The 14737-nt window shown below is 44.2% G+C and overlaps 1 pseudogene; it reads left to right on the plus strand.

The window, feature by feature from the left end:
* LOC126084998 (zinc finger protein 883-like) overlaps positions 1–14721 on the plus strand; it is a 28185-nt pseudogene extending 13464 nt beyond the window's left edge.
* Positions 14722–14737: the final 16 nt, after the last annotated feature.

The following is a 14737-nucleotide window of genomic DNA, read 5'->3' on the forward strand; positions in this document are numbered from 1 at the left end:
AATGCATGTCTGATAACACAAGCTCTTAGGAGCCAGAGCTGACTGCCTCTTACCTCTTGACTGCTATGTACCCTTGAGCAAGAGCCTTAACCTCTCTGTGCGTGGTTTCTTCATCTGTAAGTGGGACGATGATAGAGTTGTTATGAAAAATTAAATAAGATAATATGTGCAAAGTACTTACAAGAGGTGTTGTTGTTGGGCGCCATCGAGTCGATTTTGACTCATAACAACCCCTTGTGACAGAGTAGAACTGCTTCATAGGGTTTTGGAGGCTGTAATCTTTACAGAAGGAGCCCTGCTGGCACAATGGTGAAGCTCTTGGCTGCTAACCAAAAGATTGGTGGTTCCAGCCCACCAGCGGCTCCACAGGAGAAAAAACCTGGTAATCTGCCCCTGTAAAGATTACAGTCCAGGAAACCCTATGGGGCAGTTCTACCCTGTCATATAGTGCTGCTATGAGTTGGAATCCACTCAACGGCACACAACAGGAACAGATTGCCAGGTCTTTTCTCCCGAAGAGCTACTGAATGGGTTCGAACCAGCAGCCTTTCTGTTAGCAGTCAAGTGTTTAACCATTGCATCACCAGGGTTCCTTCTTAGAAGAGTAGCGCCTGGCATATGGTCAGCACTCAATACCTGTTTGCTCTTGTCAATTGTTTTATTATTAATATTCTTATTGAGTTTCCCACCCTTCAGAGGGTAGGAAGCCCTTATGACTCCTTCCTCCTCTCCCCAGCTGTCTTCTCAGAAGCCTTCTCACCCACTGAACAAGCTCTCCAAAAAGAAGGGGAGAATGCCGGCCAGACTCCTGCCAGCCTGGGGCACGGTAAGCCTGTCATCTTCTCCCTTTGGCCAGAGGCCATTTCCATCCTGGGAGGATAGGCAGCTTGGCCATTTTCTCTGTCCAGCAGAGCCCCTGTCATGACTGGGTGCCCGTTCCCTCCACTAAAGATGTGAGCCCATCTTTTGGCGGGGGAGATGGCTTCCCTTGGGGTTGCTGCCCTCCTTTCTGTTTTCTTCCCTTTCCTATTTCTGGCTTCTGCTCAAATGTCCCCTCCTCCAAGAAAGCCTCCTCTGGTCATCTTCACTCCATCAAGCTCTGTCCCTTTACCTTACTTCATTTTCTTCATAGTAATTATTGCTACCCAACAACAAGTTATTTATTTATTTGCTTATCCGCTATCTTCCCTACCAGATTGTAAGTTCTGTGAGGGCAGAAACCTTGTCTATTTGTTCAATGATGTGTCCAGTGCCTAGAATGGTGTGTGCTGAATGATTGTTGTTGTTGTTGTGTGCTGTTCAATGAGTCAATTCCAATGAATGGTGCAGAGGGTTAGCACATTTTGCTGCCAACTGAAAAGTTGGTGGTTTGAGCCATCCAGAGGCACACCAGAAGAAAGGCCTGACAACCTGCTTATGAAAAATCAGCTATTGAAAACCCTGTGGAGCACGGATCCACTCTGACTCACGTGGGGTTGCCACGAGTCAGAGTTGGCTCAAGAGCAACAGGTTTTGGTTTTTAGTCACACTCTGCCCCATTTTGGTTTGTTGGCATTTCCCCATTGAGTAAATCCAGGTTATTCACCTGTCTTGGATTGAATTGTGTCCCCTAAAAATGTCTGTCAACTTAACTAGCCCATGATTCCCAGTATTGTGTGATTGTCCATCATTTTGTCATCTGATGTGATTTTCCTATGTATTGTAAATTCTATCTCTATGATGTTAAGGAGGTGGGATTAGTGGCAGTTATATCAGTGGGTTAGGACTCAATCTACAGGATTAGGTTTCATCTTAAACCAATCTCTTTTGAGATATAAAAGAGAGAAACAAGCAGAGAGGGACCTCATACCACCAAGAAGGAAGCACCAGGAGCATAGCGCATCCTTTGAGCCTGGAGTCCCTGCACTGAGAAGCTCTTAGACCAGGGGAATATTGATGACAAGGACCTTCTCCCAAGGCCGACAGAGAAAGAAAGCCTTCCGCTGGAGATGGCACCCTGAATTCAGACTTCTAGTCTACTGGACTGTGAGAGAATAAACTTGTTTGTTAAAGCCATCCACTTGTGGTATTTCTGTTAGAGTAGCACTAGATAACTAAGACAGCATCCCTAACTGGAATACCACCTAAGTGATGTTGTGTTTCTCTCATGGTGTCACATCTACATGCACACGAGCCCCATCTGCCCCTCATGGGTGATGCTAATTTTGATCCACCCAGTCAATGGGTCTGGTCAATTTTTCCCCTGTTGTTAGGTGCTGTCGAGTTGATTCACACTCATCACAATCCCATGTTTTTCAGAGTAGAACTGTGTTACATAGGGTTTTCAGTGGCTGTTATCTCTTGGAAGTGGGTCACCAGAACTTTCTTCCGAGGTGCCTCTGGGTAGATTTGACTTCCAAACTTTTGGTTAACCCAGTGCTTAACCATCTGCACCACCCAGGAACTCCTCAACACTGTGTTAGATGCTTTATATTGGAATAAAAGTACATACTTAACATTTTTTAAAAAGCAAATCGTTTTAGGAAACTGGCTGAGGCAAAAGTAGTAAACAGCAACAAATGTGTTTTCAGCTCTTGCCAAGTGACAAGCATTGTTATACAGTAAAACTAGAGCTTCAAACCAGTTTGTTTCCTTTCAAACCCCTGCTGAGAATTTGTATTTCTGCCCCAGGTATACTGAATCAGAGTTTACATTTTAAAAAGATCCCCAGGTGATTCTTTTTAATTTTTTTTTTTATCGCTTTTTAGATGAAGGTTTTCAGAGCAAATTAATTTCTCATTAAAAATTAATAAACATATTGTTTTGTGACATTGGTTGCCAACCCTGGGATGTATCAACACTCTCTCCTTCTCTACCTTGGGTTCCCCATTTCCATTCATTCAGCTTTCCTGTCCCTTCTTGCCTTCTCGTCCTTACCACTGGGCTGGTGTACCCATTTAGTCTTGAATACATGCTTGAGCTACATGTATTATTATTTGTTTTATGGGCCTGTCTAATCTTTGGCTGAAGGGTGAACCTCAGGAGTGACTTCACTACTGAGTTAAAAGGGTGTCCAGGGGCCATACTCTCAAGTTTTCTCCAGTCTCTATCAGACCAGTAAGTCCGATCTTTTTTTTGTGAGTTAGGATTTTGTTCTACATTTTTCTCCAGCTCTGTTGGGAACCCTGTATCGTGATCACTGTCAGAGCAGTCAGTGGTGGTAGCCGGTTACCATCTAGTTCTACTGGATTAAGTCTAGTGGAGGCCATGGTAGTTGCCATTCTTTAGTCCTTTGAACTAATCTTTCCCTTGTGTCTTTGGTTTTCTTCATTCTCTTTTGTTCCAGATGGGTTGGGATCAGTGGAATATCTTAGATGGCCACTCGCAAGCTTTTAAGACCCCAGATGCTACTCCTTAGGTGATGGTCATGTATAATAAATTTTGAGAACCACTGCTCTACTAGTGGCTCTCAGAATCGTGTTCCTAACCAGCAGTGTTACCATTGCCTGGGAACTTGTTAGAAATACAAATTCTCAGTAGAGGTTCAAACCAGAACAGACCAGTTGGAAGCCCTGAGTAAAACTTGCAAAAACCTAGGTAAGGCGGAAACCCGTCAGAGAAGGAGAACTCAAGTATTTTCCACCAAAAAGAGTGATAGAAAAATGGTAAGACTGTACCCCGTCAAAGACGGAAAACTTGCAAGACCCAGAAAAACAAGGCAGTCCCGTCAAGTTCCAGCTCTCACAGGTTTCACTGTACATTCTTTTCTTGGACTAATCCACTTCATTCTCACACTTCCCTATGAAGCAGCACTATTATTTATTCTTCCCAATTTCCAGATGTGGAAACTGAGGAGGGACTGGACAGTCAGGTCACTGGCCCAAGGTCCCCTAGCTCATTTATGGCTAAGCTGGAATACAAACCCAGGCTGCCTGGCCCCCAAGTCCACCTGCTTAAATAACCCCAATACTCTGGGAAAGCAGCCGTCACTGTGGTGCTAATGTTCTCTTCTCCCTTTTTGTTCTCTCTCCTTCAAGCCATTCCATCCGCTTCAGCTTTTACTTGTATGCGGTTGACCCCTGCTCTGCTTTGCCTTGTAACCTCCTTCTTATCCTTCAAGACTCCACTCAAACATCACCACCTGTTTTAAGCTTTTTCTAGAGTGTTCCCGGAAACGCATGGGTGGGGATGGCCTCCGAGTTTTCTCAGCATGTTCCACCTCTCTAGCACCCACCTTGCTGCAGTGTGATGTCACTGTGACTGTCCCCAACTTTTTGCTCCCCGCTCTAGACCGTCAACTCCCCAAGGTTAGAGTCTGCGTTAGTTTCAGATACAGGTTTGGCTGCTGTAACAAGTTGTTGTTGGGTGCCATAGAGTCGATTCTGACTCATAATGACCCCATGTGACAGAGTACAACTGCCGTACATGGGTTTCCTAAGCTGTAATCCTTATAAGAAAGGAGCCCTGGTGGCACAGTGGTTAAATCACTTGGCTGTTAACTGAAAGGTCGGTGCTTTTAACCCACCAGCCGCTCCTTGGGAGAAAGATGTGGCAGTCTGCTTCTGTAAAGATTCACAACCTTGGAAACCCTATGGGACAGTTCTACTCTGTCCTACAGAGTCACTATGAGTCGGAATTGACTCGAGGGCAGTGTGTTTGGTGCGTTTTGGAATCTTTACAGAAGCATATTTCCAGGTCTTTCTCCCACAGAGCCACTGGGTGGATTCAAATTACCAACCTTTTATTAGTAGCAGAGCACTTAACAATTGCACCATCGGAGCTCCTTTGCAGGACTCCAAAATAGAACTGCTTAAATGTAATGAAGTTGGTTTCTCTTTCATGTGACTCTGTAAGCATCCAGGGGCCTCCGTGGCAGCCCCATGGTGTTGGCAGTCCAGGCTTCTTTGATCTTGTTGCTCTGGCCCGTGTGGTTTAAGGTGGTTCACCCCCATGCCCAGTGTACATTCTGACCTACAGGAATGGAGAGTGAGGGAAGGGAAGGACATGCTTTTAGTCCTTCTGAGGCAAAAGCTTAGAAGATGCACATATCACCCCTGCTTACACCCCATTGGCCAGAACCTAGTCACATGACCACACCCAGCTGCAAGAGAGGCCGGGAAATGTAGTCTTTGCCTGGGCAGCCATGTGCCTCCCTATAACAGTACCAGTTGCTATCCAGTCATTCTGATTCATAGCAACCCCATCTGTGTCAGAGTAGAACTGCTCCATAGGGTTTTCAACGGCTGATTTTTCAGAAGTATATTGTCAGGCCTTTCTTCCGCAGCATCTCTGGTTGGACTCCAACCTCCCACCTTTCAATTAATAGCTGAAAGTGCTAATCATTTATACCACCCAGGGATGTGCTCCCCTATAGCTTCTATTATTACAGCAAAGGAGAAGAATACTGTGTTCACCACAGGCCTTGTCTGATATGTTGATTTATCCCCAGCAGAAGACTATGAATACAGGGATGAATAAACTTACTCTCCAGGCTTCAATCTCTCTCTCATTGACTAGAACACCCCCTTCATAAAACAGATATTCAGGACAAGAATGAACATTTCTTGAGCACTGACCATTAAGCTAATTTCTTTATGTATATACACAACCAAAGGAGCCCTGGTGGCACAGTGGTTAAGAATTCAGCTGCTAACTGAAAGGTCAGCAGGTCTAACCAATCAGCTGCTCTGTGGGAGATAGATGTGGCAGTCTGTTCCCATAAAGATTTACAGCCTTAGAAACCCTACTTTGTCCTATAGGGTTGCTCTGAGTCCAAAATGACTCATTGACAATAGGTTTAATACATACAACAACCCCATTAAGTTGTTGTTGGGTGCTGTCAAGTCAAACACAGCTCATTGCGACCCCATGTGACAGAGTAGAACTGTCCCATATGGTTTTCTTGGCTGTAATCTTTACGGAAACAGATTGCCAGGTGTTTCTCTCACAGAGCAGCTAGGTGGGTTCGAACTGCCAACCTTTTGGTTAGCAGCTGATTGCTTAACCATTGCACTATTGCAGCATGGGGTAGGTGATGTTATCATCCCCATTCCAAAGATAAGAGTATGGAAGCACAGAGAGTTCAGGTCACATGCCCAAGGTCACACAGATAGTAAGTGGTGAAGTCAGGATTCAAACCCAGGCAGTCTAGCCTCAGAGTCTGTGCTCTTAATTATTATGGTATCTACCTCACAGATGCAAAAACTGGGAGATTCCTACCTGGCCATAGAATTAGTGAGTGACAGAGCCTCTTTCAGGCTGTTGATGTTTCCAACATACCATAGCATCCTTTCACCCACCTCTTCAGATACCACATAAACACTTGGAACATGCATGTGGCAGTCAGCTACAGCCACAATAATGCTGCAAAACAAACAACCCTAATACCTCAGGGGCACATTGCTATGAGAGATTGGATAGGTGTGGCTTTGTTAATCTTGGTTGGGCTCACTCATGTTTGGGTGAAGGCTGGCTATCAGCTAATCTAGGCTGGCTTCTCTTGGGTGACTTGGCTCTGCTCTACATGTCTCTAATCCTCCAGGAGGGTAGCTTGGGCATGTTTTTATCACGCAAGTGGTAGAGGCATAAGAGAGTGGGCAATGCCAGTACAGCAAGCATTTCTCAAGCTTCTGCTTCTGTCATCTTTGCTAACATCGCATTGGCAGAAGCAAGTCCCATGGCCAAGCTCAGATTCAGAAGGGGAAGATTCCACACAGTTCCATACCAAAGGGCATGGATACAGGGCAGGGGGGAAAACTGGGGGCATTTTTGCAGTCTTCCAGAATGTAGAGCTCTGAAGGCTTTCCCAACCTCCCAACCGCTTTTCACCTATTCTTCACATGAGAGGCCATTTCCTGGGTGAATAGGAATGTGGGTTTGGTGTTACAGGAACCAGTGGTCTTCAATGATGTGGCCGTGTACTTCACCCAAAAGGAGTGGCAGCTGCTGGAGCCTGCTGAGAAGGACCTGTACAAGGATGTGATGCTGGAGAACTATGGGAACCTGGCCTTCCTAGGTAAGGACGACCTCCCCACAGCTCAATTTGAGCCAGTGAGAGCCCCTCCCCTTTTGATTCTGAAAGGCTGTGAGGCTTCCAGAAAGCTTGGATCAGTTCTGCACTAGGATTGGGATCAGTGATTGAAGTTTTGATGGTGTGGCCTTCATCCTAAGGTTAGCTCTGCTCAAGGTCTCAATATGGCTGCAAGGAGCCCCAGAGACACATGATTTCTTATTCACTTGCAGCAGTAATGGTAGAGTGTGTTTGTCCTGAGTGTTTCCAAAAGTAGTCCTCACCTTCACTCTGACTGGTACTGGCATTGGTCTCATGGCCACAGCTAAACCAATCACATAGCCAATGGGACCAGGAATGAGCTGATTGGCTGATGTGCTCTATGGGGGTTGAGTTCAATTCCCTGGAAACTACATGGATCCCCATCAATAGAAATTTGAGCTAGTGGGTCAGGGAGGTGGGGGCAGGATAAAGATGGGATAGAAGCTGAGGAGACTGTTTACCATGTTCTCCTTGGAGGTCCTTTGTATCACATTACTGATTTTCTTTCTGTGCAAACATTTGGGCTGAAAATGAGTTCTGGGTGGCATCCAACACTTTTTTTTCTCTGGAGCAGGGTATCAGTTTTTTAAGCCAAAGTTGATCACCAGGTTGGAACAAGGAGATGAGCCTTGTATCCAGGAGAGAGGCGTGCCTAGAGCACCCCAGCGAGGTGATGAAGGATTCAATGTACGCAACATCTCCTTGGGTGAGTAGGAAGTGATGCCATTGAAATCTCCATGGCAAATCCTCTCCAAATACCCATCACCCTGAGAGATTTGGGGAGAAGAGATAAGGGTGTAGGATATGTTTCATTCCAGGAGTTCTTTCCCATTCTTCGAACCTGAGAGATTGTTCCACTCTCACATTCATATTCCCACACTTCATCCTTCTCCCTCATCCTCTGCTTCAGACTCTTCAGAGTACAAGAGACGGAAAACCTAACTCAGGACCTTTGCCCTGGCTATTTCCCCTGCCTGCAGTGCTCTTCCCCTAGATCATTGCATGGCTCACCATTCACTTCTCAGGTCAGCTCTCACCTCTTCTTGGAGGCTTTCTCTCGGCCCACTCTCCCCCCACTACACACGCACCAAGTCACTTTCCATCTCATCTCACCCTGTTTTATTAAGCTTTTGGATGTATCACTGCCTGAGACTTTTTCTTTTTTTCATTTACTGCTTGATTGTCTTTTTTCCCACCCCTACTAGAACATAACATAAAGGATCCCTGGTGGTGCGTTGGTTAAATGCTTGGCTGCTAACTGAAAGGTTGGTGGTTCAAACCCACCAGCGGCTCCTTGGGAGAAAGACCTGGTGATCTGCTCCCATAAATATTACAGCCTACGAAATCCCATGAGACAGTTCTATTCTGTCACTTGGGGTCCCTAGGAGTCAAAATCAACTCGGTACACCCAACAACATCAACAACTAGAACATAAGCTAGAATGGAGACTTTATCTGTTTTGTTCATTGATGTATCTTCAGTACCTCTGCCAGAATAGATATTTGTGTCTTTCCCCATCTTGTACAAATTTCCGTTAAGGAAAAAGCCAGAAACAGAGTATCTTGGCTGACATTGGAGGGTTCTGAATGCAGATATTTTGTTGAGTGAGAAGGGAGCAATGACAGTAAATTTCAGTCACATAGTTGCTTGACAACATTGCCCTTCTAACCCGACTATTTGTGAAAGAATGCATTACGCCTGAGGAAGAGTTGTTTTGATGGAAAAGCTTGGACAGTTTTGGATATAAATGTTGAAAGCCACAGAGTTTCAGCCAGGGACAAAGTCATGGCAAAGTTAGATGCCTCCATACACCCACCCATTATTCCATCCATCCATCCATCCATCCATCCATCCATCCATCCATCCATCCATCCATCCATCCATCCATCCATCCATCCACCCGTCCAGCCGTCCACCCGTCCACCCGTCCACCCGTCCACCTGTCCATCTGTCCATCCTTCCTTCCGTCCATCCGTCCATCCATCCATCCTTCTGTCTTAGGCTGGGTTCTCTAGAGAGGCAAAACAAATAAAGTATATGTATTTATATTTATTTATATGTATATAGAGAGAGAAAGAGAGAGAGGGAAGGAAGTAGAGAGAGAGATTTATATCAAGGAAATGGCTCACATGGTTTTAGAGGCTGGAAAGTCCCAAATCCCTGGGTCAGGCTGGAGGCTTCTTCCAACTCACGTAGCTGCAGCAGTTGGCAAACCCAAGATTGACAGGTCAGACAGCAGGGCTCTGACTCAAAGGCTGCAGAGATTGATGAATCCCAAGATCATCAGACAAGACAGCAGGTCAGCCGCTAGCTCAAGACCAAAGAACTGGAGGGCAGACATACAGGAGCCAGCTGCAGGATCCAGAGCAAGCAAAAGCCCATGAGCCTTGCCATAAAGATCACCTATATTGGACAGAGGCCACACCCCCAAGGAAACTCCCCTTCAACTGATTGGCTACTTACAGCAGATCCCATTATGGAGGTGATCACATTATATCAAATCTCATCATGGAGGTGATCACATCATTATATATATATTAAAAAAACAAACCAAACCCACTGCCGTTGAGTCGATTCTGACTCATAGCTACCCTATAGACCCACATCATTATACGACTGCCGAACTACATCATAACTGCCAAATCACTGAGAATCATGGCCCAGCCAAGTTGACACATAGGCTTAACAATCACACCATCAATCCATCAATCCATCTATCCCTCCATCCACAGTAAGGATGAATCTCACAAACTTAATGTTGAGTGAAAGAAGCTGGACACAAAAGGATGGATAGTGTAAGAATACAGTTACATAGTGTACAAAAATGGGCAATGTTGATCTATGCTGTTAAAGTCAGGATAGTGATTTTCCTAGGGGGTGGGGATAATGACTGGAATAGAATGGAGTGTGTGTGTTTGGAGGGTGTCTTAGTAATCTAGTGCTGCTGTAACAGAAATACCACAAGTGAATGGCTTTAACAAACAGAAATTTATTCTCTCACAATCTAGGAGACTAGAAGTCCAAATCAGGGCACCAGCTCCTGGGGAATGCTTTCTCTCTCTGTTGCTTCAGAGGTCCTTGTCATCAGTCTTCCCCTGGTCTAACAGCTTCTCAGTGCAGGTATCCTGGGTCCAAAGGACACGCTCCACTCCCAGCACTTCTTCTTGGTGGCATGAAGTCCCTCTCCTCTCTGCTTGATTCTCTCTTGTATATCTCAGAAGAGATGGACTCAGTATACAACCTAATCCTGTAGATTGAATCCTGCCTCAATAACATAACTGCCTCTAATCCTGTCTCATTAACATCCTGAAGATTAGGATTTACAGCACATAGGATAGTCACATCAGATCACAGAATGATGGCCAGCCACACAATACTGGAAATTATGGCTTAGCCAAGTTGACACACATTTTGGGGGGTCACAATTCAATCCATAACAGGGGGTTCTGGGGTGCTGCTTTCTAGGATTCTGTTTCTTCATCATGGTGCCATGCACATGAGCATGCTCAGTTTGTGAATATTAATTAAGCTGTACTTATGATTTGTATGTATGTTATACTCAAAAAAAATTTTTTTTAAAACAATGACATGAAAACAAGATATTTACATCCTAGCTTTCTTTCAGATGGGGAGATTAGATGTAAACTGAAGACATCATTTCCAAAGCCAAGCAGTTCTAAGAAGTCATCACAAGGAAAGGCAAAGAAAATGACCCAAAGGGGTGGTTCTCAGGGTGCTAGGAAAGAAAGGGCCTTGGAAAGTGAGGACAGGCCACCACATGGAAGGCAGAAATCTGGCCCAAGGCTGACCACAGGCTTACATAAAAAAATCCTCCTTGGCAAGAAAAGGCATGAATCTGTGGTCTTGAGACACCTGAGTCACACATCAACTACTACAACACCACAGAAGTTTCCTAGAGGAAAGAAGACCTTGAAGAAAGATACTCATGGAAAAACACAGAAGTCAGGTTTAACTAAATGCCCAAGACTCAAAAAGGGGAAGACTCACTTTAAATGTAAAGAATGTGGGAAAACCTTCAACAAGACCCTCCACCTTATCAAGCATAAGCGATTCATGCTGGAGAGAAACCCCACAAATGTGACGAGTGTGGGAAATCCTTCAGACATAGCTCATACTTCTTTACACACTACAGAACCCATACAGGAGAGAGATCCTATAAATGTAAAGAGTGTGGGAAAGCCTTCAACAGCAGCTCCACCCTCAGTAGCCACCACAGGATTCACACAGGGGAGAAACCTTTTAAATGTGACGAGTGTGGGAAGACCTTCAAGCAGAGCACAAAGCTTTCACGCCACCGAAGAGTTCACACTGGAGAGAAACCCTATCAGTGTAGTGAGTGTGAGAAATCCTTTGGCCGCAGCTCATCCCTGAGAGAGCATAAGAGAATTCACACTGGCGAGAAGCCCTACCACTGTAAAATATGTGGAAAAGCCTTCAGATGCAACTCCCACCTTTCAGAACATCAACCAATTCATCAAGAGGATAAATCCTACCAATGTAAAGAATGCAGGAAGAACTTCCAAAATGGCTCCCACCTTACAGAACACAAGAGAATTCACCTGCCAGGGACTCATGAGGACTGACAAGAATGTGGAAAAGCCTTCATCAACAAGGAGGCCCTTCTCAAACATCAGAAAAACCATGGTGAGGATTATATTTATCACTGTAAGGAATGCGGAAAGGCCTTCCAGTATAAATCAAGCATTCAAAGACATCAGAGAATGTATTCTGGAGAGAAGCCTTATGTGTGCACTGAGTGTGGAAAATCCTTCACCAACAGTTCAACCCTTAATAATCACTGCAGAATCCACAGTGGAGAGAAACTGTATCCATGCGCCAAATGTCGGAAAGCCTTCAGGCAGGTCACCTCCTTGATGCTCCACCAGAAAATACATGCTAGAAAGGGACAATAAACTCGCAGTGTGTGAAAGAGAATTTAGCTAGAATACATACCTTTGTAATCACCAGAGAAGTCAAAATGGAGGGCAACCATGTTAGTAGGCATTCCCTTAATTTCTCATCAGAGGTTTTCTATCAGACCAGTAGTTCTCAACTGGGGGCAATTCTGCCTGTCTCCCACCTGGGACATTGGGTAATGTCTGGGGACATTTTTGGTTGTCCCAATTGAGATATGGGTTCTAATGGACCAAGGCCAGGATTGCTGCTAAACATCCTACGAGGCACAAGAGAGCCCCCCACAACAAAGAATTGTCTGGTACTAAATGTCCACAGTGCTGCTGTATTCAGCAAAATCCTCATGAGTAATTGGATTTGAGAAGGAATTTAGGTATAGTTTTCTGTGCTGTTCCAAGACAGTAGCCACTAACTATAAATGGTTATTTTTTTAGCTAATTAAAATTTAAAATTCAGTTTCTCATGTTAACAAGCCACATTTCAAGAGCTTGGTGGCCAAATGTGGCTAATGGAGATCATATTGGACAGTGCAGATATACAACATCGACATCATTATAGAAAATTCTATACAGTGCTGGTTTATATCTTTGAAGTTATCAGAATTATTACATAGTGTAGCCACAAGACATTGAAAATGTAGGGGTACAGCTGTGGGAGATGTAATTTTTACTTACAGCACAGCCAAATGTACACTTATAAGTTGCTTTTGAAGACTATCTTTGCATTCATGGTTTCAGGTACTTTAAAGTCTCGGGGTTGGCCAGTACTCATCCCACAAGACGCTTTCCTAATGCCTCGGGCAGAATAACTAATTAATTATTGATAACGTTACTGAAAAAATTAACATTTCCCGAGGACTTTCCACCTGGCAGCATCCTGCTGGGCATTTTACATAGATATTCTTATTTAATTCTCACCAGATTCCTATGAAATAAGAACTATGATCCCCCATTTTGTAGGTGAGAAAACTGAGGCTTATGAGAGACTTTGCTTTTTTTTTTAAATTTTTTAAGGATTAATTATTATTTCAAAATTTGCAGATAAAGCAAGACTCTATTGCTATTTTTATATTGTACGCTATCAAATTCACAAAAAATTTTTTTTAAAGAAAAGCCTATCTGTTTACATTTTTGTCTAGAGCACTCATGAGAGCAGACAGCAATTTGGATTTACCTGTGGCTGGCACTTTTTGAGGTGACTAAATCAAGGGTCAGCAAAGCATGGTCCCTGGGCCAAATCCAGCCACTGCCTGTTTTTGTTAATGAAGTTTTATTAGAACACAGCCATGCCCATTTGTTTATGTATTATCTATGATGCTTTCGTGTTCCAGTGGCAAAGTTGAGTAGTTGTCACAGAGACTGTATCACCTGTAAAAGTCTAAAATATTTTCTATGTGACTCCTTACAGAAAAAATTTGCTGACCCCTGGTATAACTGACAAACTGAAATAAATAAGTGTAGAAGTATGTGAGCAGTTAGAAAAAGAAGAAGCGATAAACTCTAAGCAGAGTTACTCAAACTTGTGGCTATGGCTCACAGTAGAAAATATGTTTTGTGTTAAAATCCAGTACACGTTACACACCAGTACCAGTTGCTGCTGAGTTGATTCCAACTCATGGCAACCCTGTGTGTATCAGAGTAGAACTGTGCTCCATAGGATTTTCGATGGCTGATTTTCAGAAGTAGATCCCTATGCCTTTCTTCCAAGATGCCTCTGGATGGGCTTGAACCTCCAATCTTTTGGCTAGCAGCCAAGAACATTAACTACCCAGGGGCTCCACACATGTGCCTATTTATGTGTGTGAGCACGTGTTTGTGCATACTTGAAGGATAAGTTTAACAAAATAATACCAGTTAAAAAACCAGTTATCATCAAGATGATTCCAACTGAGGTGACTTCATGTGTGTCGGAGTAGCACTGCGCCTCATGAGGTTTTAAATGACTAATTTTTTGGAAGCAGATTGCCAGGCCTTTCTTCTGAGGTACCTCTGGATGGACTCACCCCTTTAAGCTTTTGGTTTGTAGCCGAGTATGTTATGTTTACCCCTATTACATGCACCAGAAACCCTGGTGGCATAGTGGTTAAGTGCTACGGCTGCTAACCAAAAGGTCAGCAGTTTGAATCTGCCAGGCACTCCTTGGAAACTCTATGGGGCAGTTCTACTCTGCCCCATAGGGTCACTATGAGTCAGAATCGACTTGAAGGCAGCGGGTTTTTTTTATTACATACACACACTGATTCTCTTTCACTTGAAAAATGCTGGTCACAACATTCTAAATTGAATTCATTAACCATCATGAGGTGTGACCCATGATTTGAAAAGCATTGTCTAATGGCCGGACAGGACAATGTAAAATCAGAATCTGCCGTTGTCTCCTTTTTGAGACCTTGAGAGACATCGGGAGCCAAAGCATCTCAGTTGTGGCTGTAGGTGGCATCACCACTGGAGGACTTAACAGAAGACAGATGATGGAAAGCACTCAGATGTTGAAACTGTAGCTTTGCTCTTGCTCCAGAAATGGCTTCAGAGTAGAGAGTGAGGTTCTAGAGATAAACGCAGGCACTCTGGATTGCTTTTATGTTCTCCAGAACATTTTCTCCCCTGCCCCCTTCCCAACATGTGGAGGACTAGAGGGTCCATAGATACCCTAACAATGAGGGAGGAAAGAACATGGATGGAGTTCTCCAAGGACTCTAGTGGGGCTTGAAGTGGGAACCATCTTTGACTATGTGGCTGCATCCTTCTGAAAATCATCTCAGGGGTAGGGCTA

This window comes from Elephas maximus, chromosome 11, assembly GCF_024166365.1.
Source record: "Elephas maximus indicus isolate mEleMax1 chromosome 11, mEleMax1 primary haplotype, whole genome shotgun sequence".
NCBI classification, from domain to species: domain Eukaryota; kingdom Metazoa; phylum Chordata; class Mammalia; order Proboscidea; family Elephantidae; genus Elephas; species Elephas maximus.